We start from the raw sequence: 9,052 nt of genomic DNA, 5'->3' as shown, positions 1-9,052 counted from the left end.
TACAGGTTCGCTTTTAATGCACATAAAATATTTTAGGACAGTATTTGTTTCAGAATCTTTTTTTCTTCATTTCCCTTCTCTAAAAACTGGTGCGTCTTATGGTCCGAAAAATACGGTACATTAGAGGGGATTATAGGCAGATGGGGGATGTTCTTTTTTCCCATAAAAACAATCAACGCACCAGAGGTCACCCCTTTAGATTAGAGGAACGGAGCTTCCATTTGAAGCAGCGTAGGTGGTTTTTCTTGGTGAGGGCAGTGAGGTTGGGGAATGCCCTTCCTAGTGATGTAGTAATGGCAGATTCTGTTAATGCCTTTAAGAGGGGCCTGGATGAGTTCTTGAACAAGCATAGTATCCAAGGCTATTGTTATACTAATATCTACAGTTAGTATTAATGGTTGTATATATAGTTTATGTATCTGATAGTAAAGATTGGGAAGTATAGGTTGTGTGTGCGCTGGGTTTACTTTGAAGGGTTGAACTTGATGGACTCTGGTTGTTTTTCAACCCGATGTAACTATGTAAGTTAATAGAGCTTCTCCAGCAGAATGCTGCATTGAAATCTGTTTTTCAAAAACACAAACAGACTTTTTTATATTTAATTTTGAAATTTCACATGTGGCTAGCCATATTCTTTATTTCCCAGGGTGCCACAGCCATGTGATCTGTGCTCTGATAAACATCAGTCACACTTTATTAAATCCATTAATGAACTCCTGATTGGTATTTTGAGCTGAATCAAACAATTAAGCTATTGTTAAAAGTGTTTTCTAATGAAGGGGTTATCTTTTTCTTCTTACATTTCATATTTTATACCCCCAAGAAAACACTAGTTTAGGAGATAACAGAATTTCCTATTTTCCTTGTCAAACTGACTAAACGCCAGAAAAAAACCCTGGCATAGACAATACTGAGAATAGCCTCTACTAAAACACACATAGAAACAATTATCAGTAAATGATCAGCAGTGCCTGTTTTTTTTTTTATCCATGACAAGTAGCTGCTACTAGTAGCTCTGTGTATCTTTAGTGCTAGGGAGTCAGTGTAGGTATTTGTCAGAATACAATACAAGGCCAAATTCTTGGGCCATTTTTCCTTCAGTTCTGCAAAAAAAAAATTATGCCACAAAAAGCACTTCATTAAAATTCTATGAGCAAGATAGACTGATTCTAACCATCTGAAATAAGTAATGTAAAGGATTAAAATAGTGCAAACACTTGCAGTAGTTTTTGAATTGAACTATTTGGAATAAACCATGCTTTGTACACTAAGCAAACAGTCAAGCTAAAGGCACTGCTGGCTCAGCACCACATTCATCCCACATAAAATAACAGGCAAATATAATGTGCAGCAGTGAGACTCGTATTCAAGGCAGGATTAAAAGTGACTCCACTAATGTTGCTGCCTGTGTGACTGCACACTGTATTTGTATGGCACGCTTCATTACAAATGTTAGTGCCTAAAATGCTATTTAGTATCTTTATTTTACTTTATAAAAGAGGCAACACTGCTCTAAAAGGACTCCCTAGGAACCAATTACTAAGCAAAAGGCTAATCCTGTAGATGAGGAATATACTTAAACATATGAATATACTTAAACTTTATGAAATGCTTACAATGCTGTAAAAGTTGTGTGTATGTACATTAATAGAAAGCTTAAAAAAAGTTATAAAAAAAAAAAAAAAATCCTAAAACTTCTGCTCTGACAACTGTTCTACGGTGGAGTAAAAATTCTGTCCAGCTGTTGCAAACATAAAAGAGGCACATTTACTAAAACTTAAAATTTGAATAAACTAGTTTCTACGAATGTCTGACATTTACTAAAAAGTCTGAACTAGAAAAGTTGCAAAACTATTTGCACCGAAACCTTTACTTTTTTTTAATTTTTCTAATTTTTGCACCAAAACCTTTACTTTTTCAAATTGTCACACAAAAACCAGTGTCAAAAATCTGAAACTTCTAATGTTTTGAAGCAAAAGAAGGATCCTCTAAGGGTGAAGACACACGGAGCTACTAGTAGCAGCTACTTTTCACAGCTACTAAACTCCAGAAAATAACCTGCCATAGACAATACTGAGCATTGCCTCTGCTATACCACACGTAGAGACAATTAGCAGTAAGTGATAAGCATTGTCTATGTTAGTAGCCATGACAAGTAGCTCTGTGTGTCTTCACCCTAAGGGATGGAAGTAGCCTCTGCTATTGACTTCTACGTGATCTCGACAAGTTTTAGATTCTAATTTTCACCAGTTTTAAGGCATAGTAAATCTCAAAAAAGTCACAACTTTTTTTTCCTGCGACTTTTTCAAGTTTTGACACAAAAAAAATCTGACGAGTCCTGTGGCTGGCTAGTGCGCAGCTATGTTTGCTTTATGCTGCCTGTACTATTTCTTCTGCTTTGTTGTCTTTTTATGTTACACATGATGAGAAAGGAAAGGACTGGAATGCAGTACTAGGGGCTATAAAGATTTTCATTTATCCAGGTCATAATAGACCGTATCTAGTAGAATTAAGTCTAAAGCAACTGGACTTTTTGAGTTTTACTTGAAAACCTTTCAGCACACATCTGAGTAGCTTCAATTATACTGAAGAAGTTGCTTGGGTGAGTGGTGAAACATTTTCAATAAAAACTCAAAAAGTTCAGTTGTTTTAGAATTAATTCTACTAGATACTGTATTAAAGCACACTCTGTAGGAGGACTGCTCCTAGTAGGACATAAGGATGAGAGTGCAATATGTTAGCACTGAATAAACTAATATGTCAAGATACAACTATGAATGCATCTTACAGTATATATATCTTTTAGTTCACAGTTGGAAATTAGATTGACATTTTGTCCTGTGAAGAATGTCTGGCAAGCTACTACAAGTTTGTTCAATAGCAGATATGATGCCATAAATCTGAAAAGAGATCAAATTTTTGGACAGGAATCTTTTGCTATCTGTAATATTTTACTTCAGACATTCTTGAAGGTTTCTCATGACAAGATCCTGTGCTTTCCTGAGCTCATTCATGTCTATATTGTCTGTGAATGCTGGGCTAGGCTGATCACTGGGTGTACTGGCAGGCATTCTCTGGGCAGGTTGTAGAGAGTCTGTGCAGTTTTTAAATGCTGGAGACAACACAGCCCAGCTGCCCTTAACTGGCCAAATTGACCCAGTTCTTATCTTTGGGGTGGAAGCTGGTAGGGGTGGAGTGCCTGCATCACTGAAAGCACACCTTTTCACCCGGAGTAAATCCTGCATTATTTGGCTGCACAAATGGAAGTATATAAATTGCAGCAAATCCCGCCAGTTCATTAGAACCCTTTTCCTAGCACTTCTGAATTTCATAATTTCATATTTTTTTTTCCAGTTGTGTTAAAGAGACCATTAGGTATAACAATAAAACTATTTACAACTGCAGGTTAACCTATCTTTTAACCTTACCAGCAAATGAGACCCCCCCATTACTGCCAAATTTACATGAACATATGAGGGTTCATTTACACATAGAAGATGTTTTTGTACTTTGCATTCTGCTTTCCACACTAAATGAATTGTTCCTGTGCTCTGAAACAGCTGCCTCTATAAATACAGCCCTAGCAGTGCTATACTCATGAGGGGCAGGATGGAGTGGTGCATAAGTGTCTGCTCTTCCATCCCCTAACTTGCACATCATGCAGTAGGGTCCTGTACTTGCCACCTGCCCTGTGCTGAATTTTTTATCCTGTGTGAGGTGCAGAGTGCAGTAGTGATGTGCAGGTCAGAGGTGCAGAGTGCAGTAGTGATGTGCAGGTCAGAAAGAACTTAACCCGCACCCAACCCTAACCTACAAAACCTTAATCTGCACCCAACCTTAAGGAGATGTAAATCAGTTAACCTAAAACATGCTGCAGGGTTCTTGTAGAGGACATTCATCCATGTTGTACATCTTTGGCCAAAGCCACAGCAAGCAAGAACCTCTCAGTTGTAGTCCCATTCTAGGGAATAAAAAGCAATTGCTGAATCCAGGAAGCCATAACTCTAGTTCTAATTTAAGTTTTAATGGACTCCTTAATAAAATCATTGCAGATGTGAAGCACAACTTACCTCTAGGTTTTTAGATAAATTATGCCAAACTTTTAAATTGCATTATTTTTCTTTTGACATTATTCCATATGGAAACCAATGGTCAAATGGAAAGGACAAACCAAACCCTGGAAAACCTTTGTTGGTTTTCATATTTCTTGCAAAATAGTTGGTATGATTTTCCTTTGTCTGCTAGAATTTGCTTATAATAACTCAAATAATAACTTAAATAAAAGAGGCTACATTTTTCTGCCAACTATTATTTCATCCTCTCATACTGCCTAACCTCAGGAAAATCTTAATTCAAACAGTTCAAGACAATCTATCTCTCAAATGAGCAACATCATCAAATCATGCATGAAGCCCCACAATTAAGACATTTGCAGACCTTAAACTTTGGAAGAAAACACTGAGTATTAAGTAGCATTTAAAATTAAAATCCCCCTCTCTACAAAATGTACTATCTTTCTATGCTGCCTTATTAAAGCCAATGGTAAAAAAAAGATATTCTCTTTTTTCAGATCTAGTAAAGGTTTGATCATTAAAAAGCACACCCAGAGACCTCTTGCACTAAAATGTCCATCAATGCACATAAGCAAGGTTGTGTTAATATGTGGGTGTCTTTACTTGTGCATATGTTTTGTTGTGTGAGCTCAGGGCTTAAAGGGATGCTAACAGCCTATATTTATTGTGAGGTAATCATCCCTTTGTTAATGCTGAACTTATACATTTTGATTGATTCCTGATTTCTGAATTTAGGTTTCTAGACTGCCTGCCTTGACCCTGCCTGCAGTTTGAGTCTTGGTTTTTGTCTACTCTGTTACCTGGTTTATGATATTAAGCCTGGTTTTCCTGTCAGGATAATTTTTAATAAACTCTATTTATCCAACACTTCTGCTACTCTGTAGCTGAGCTTATCCTGTTTCTTCCCTCAGGCCCCCAAATACTTAGTGGGAGGCGTAGTAGAGGCCATAGCTATATGGACACTGCAAGGATTATGATAGCTTTCCTGTAACCATTCAATTTCACAGGGCAAATGTTCAGGGACATAGTATAGGATATGAAAGAGCTATCATTGTCAGTATTTCCCACAAAAAGAAATTTTGTCATAAAAGTATTTGCATGATGTGCTTTCATTACCTAGCTGGTTCCCCATTTCCTCTATGAGAGATCTATTAGCATTAGAAGCTATATCTGACAGGTTGAGAAGGGACAGTCAGGTTGGCAAAACACTCAGGCTTAGGAGTTTCAAGTAACAATTACTTACAAAAGCAGCCCAATCAACATGAACTATAGGTAACTTTTAATTCACATTTTGAAGAGTGATTTTTTTAGTGCCAGCATCACTTCTACTGAAACAGGTAAATACAAAATAAAGGAAATTTCATATAAATCAACTGACTGCATCAGGCCTTATGTTCAAAGGTAATCTTTAGTCTTAATTAATCTGTAGTTTGAATTAATTTTTATGAATATTAAATATGTTTGGATATGTGACTTTCCGTATGGTCTACAGTCCACATATTGTACAGAGACCAAATGGAAACTTTAAATAAAAATAAAGGTGCCGGCTTTGTATCCATACATATAGATGTTGAAAAAATAATCACATTGCCACATAGGACACAGCCCAGGCATGAAAACAGCTGATATTACAATAGAACTGCATTTTGAGTGTCCTTCCCTATTAGAGGTAAGATGTATTGTTTATGTGGATCACAGAAATTAACGCCATGTATAGTAATTTGAAAAAAGCTGGATTACCCCAGTTCAAGTGGTTTCTGAAGTTAAAATTATAAAATCAATCATACCTGAACTGAACTACCAAGTGTATACTGGATAGGGAAAATGTAATGAGCAAGATAGTCCACTGTGAAAACGACTCATGCATCCAAACACCTGTCACCATGCTCAATATAATGAAAAATGCAGTAATTACGGAGAAGAAACAAAGCATGTGAAATCACTATCCACCTGTTCTGGGCTAGGTATAAAACCTACACACAGCCTGTGTATAGTACAAGGAAACCAACCAGAAGAAGCCATGGAAGATGAGTAACACCAATTGTTTTATTCTTGTGCTTCAGCTGAAGAATAAATAATACATGGAATAATTATTTACTGGGTAGTAAATGACATTGGAATAATGTCCTTTAAATTACTGTCCCTCAGCATAATTAAATTTATAATGCAACATGTGCACTGTATCTTGCAGATGTCAGACAAGTTATGGGCTGGAAAGCTAGTAGAACATTAAAAGAATTATATCACTTAAAAGATGTTTATAAGGTTTATTCATAAACACTGGGCAAACGTTCAGTAACTGGGCAGTAACTTATGGCAACCAATCCATTGTTTGCTTTCTGTTCTACCTGCAGCTGTCTGAAAAAAAAGGAATCACTCATTGAATGCTATGGCTCTCCCAGGTGCAGATTGGCCAGAGCCCATAAACTAGCCACTTAATTAGGGGTGCTGCTGCTATGAGGCATGTTGAGAAACTCACTTCAGGTGCCAGTGCCTGGCAGGTTACAGGGGTGGCAAAAAGCTGCTCCTAGAAACTTAACAAGCTAAAAATCTGATTTTTAAATTGGAAATGTGGATTCTACTTTAAAGAGTGCTGTTACACTGTCCACACAAGCGATGTGCCCCCTTGACCCTCTCTGACGTGAAAATACCAAATGTGGTTCCATTTTGCCCTACTGGGATTCAGTCACATTGGGTTATAGGTATTTTATGTTCTTTTACTCTCATGTCCAAAACCAATGGATGGACCTTGCTTTGTGAATGAGGGCATTATAGTGTTGGAACAGGAAAAGGCCTTCTACAAATTGTAAAAGCATGGGATTATTAAGAATGTCATTGTTCACTGTAGCATTCAGGTTTGTATTTAATGAAACCAGGAGCCCCTAGCCCAAACAGTGAAAACAGTTCCAGACCATAATACCTCCTTCAAACTTCCTAACTAACAGGGCATATTCAGGGAAGTAGCATCCTTCTGGCATTCACCTAACCCAGGCTCATTCATCAGACTGCCAGATGGTAAATTTCCACTGCAGAGTAGAGAAAACTGTATGTCACTTAAGAGTTAAAGGGGGACTGCTGTTGATTTATCAATTTCAATACATTACATCAGATGCTTAATAAAGATGCCTTACAAGTAATCTTTATCATGCACAGCTTAAAGGGGACCTGTCACCTTAAGAATAATTTCTTTTCTATTGTGTTTGTTAAGCAAAATTAACTTCACATACTATATAAATGATATAAATTTTGTTTCCTTCAGTCTTGGGAATATACAGTCACAGCCAGCAGGCAGCTGCCATTTTGTGGGCACTGTTTTAAGACAAGCTTTGTATCATCCCAAAATCTTGTGTATGTGCCAGAATGGGGGACCTGAAGCCCTTGTCCATGCACTGGCTACACAATTAGATAGTGAGAAGGTAGGGAAAATGTGAGTGCTGAATGGAAAGTTTAAGTAATTGTCTGCCCCGCCTCTATGCCTTAGGCATAAAGGCGGAACAGGCAGTATATGATTGACAGCTGGGATTTTTAAATGCATTTATAATGGGTTTGTGTGTTAATAGAAAAATGAATTTTGGTTTCATTTGAAAAGGATTTTTATTATACAGCTTTTCATGCCGGGTGACAGGTCCACTTTAAGTGTTTCTTCAGCACTGGGTGTTACTGACAAATTGCCCTTTACTCCTTTGCTAGTATCTTCTGCCTTAAACAAATTTTACTTCACTATTTCCCCTCTTAAATACATATTGTATTTAGGGTCATTTTTTCTTGCTCCTGTACATATTGGTGCTCCAAAATATTCACAAGGGAAAGCACATTAACACAATTTTTTAAATGATGGTAAAAACTAAGTAAGCTTTTTCAGAAAGGTCTATGTAAATACAGCCATAAGCACTCACAGAAAAGCTGTACTGAGTCCTCTATCAAAAGAAACACAGGGATTCTTGTCTCCTTTTTTGTAAACATGTTCTTCGGTATCTCTCTCAGAAAAATCCTTCATTTCTGGGAGCAGAGTCTACCCAGTTCTCTCCTCTCTCCCTTCTCCTGCTCCCCCCTCCCACAAGAATGCAAAAGAACTCAGTCCTCCTCCCATCGGAATGTGTGATCTGAGCTACCGGCAATGCCTTTAAATCATTTATTTGCAGAAATGGACAAACAGCACAAGCTTTCGGGGGTGACCCCTTCTTCAGGTGCAGTACTGCGTAAAGAAAAAAACTAGGAAAATATAAAGGCTGAGTGAGAAGTGCTTGAAAAATAGTTTGAAGTTTCGGCCCACGGTCTAAGGTTTTCTGGTAGGCCCTGGCATCCCAGTCCGACACTGATCCAACTTGTATGATGCGATCTGTCTGTCCGACATCATCCTACTAACAGGGATGCCACTTTTTAAATAAAAGATACTTGCTGTAGTGGGAGGGGGGTTGTGAGGTACCTGTGTGGAGTTATGACTGGAGTGGGTGGGGTTGCACAATTGACGTTGAGTCTGTAGGAGTTTTGCTGAGTATGTGGGAGCTAGGAAGGGGCAGATTAGAGATGGGAGGGGGTGGATCAGAGGCTTGCCGGGGGAAGATGAACTACTTATTACAAGTTTACTGGCTAGTACATCGCTGTTAAATTGGTAATACTGGCCCCAGCCTTGGCTGGTATTTTACCAGCTAGATTGGTAAAATGGCTTTCTAAATTTAATAGGAATACAAATTTGCTTCTTTAGGTGTCTTTGCTAAAATCTTACTTAATGCAATTCAGACACAATAGATTTAATTTAAAAATGAAATGAAACAAAGACACTTTGATAAGAAAAGAGAACAGTCCATTTTAACCATAACAATTCTGTAATAATTTTACTAAGGAACTTCTGAGCCTCATTTGTCAGGTGCTATATAAATATTCTGTTGGAGCTGGAAGGTAGAAAAATAATGACCCAGAATTTTTGTATTTTAAGAGCATCTTGCCATGCCCTGACCACAAAGTCTTACACCAGGGAT

Source organism: Xenopus tropicalis, chromosome 3, assembly GCF_000004195.4.
Source record: "Xenopus tropicalis strain Nigerian chromosome 3, UCB_Xtro_10.0, whole genome shotgun sequence".
In the NCBI taxonomy this organism is placed as follows: domain Eukaryota; kingdom Metazoa; phylum Chordata; class Amphibia; order Anura; family Pipidae; genus Xenopus; species Xenopus tropicalis.
The sequence above is the reverse complement of the archived record's forward strand: the minus strand, read 5'-3'. Positions refer to the sequence as shown.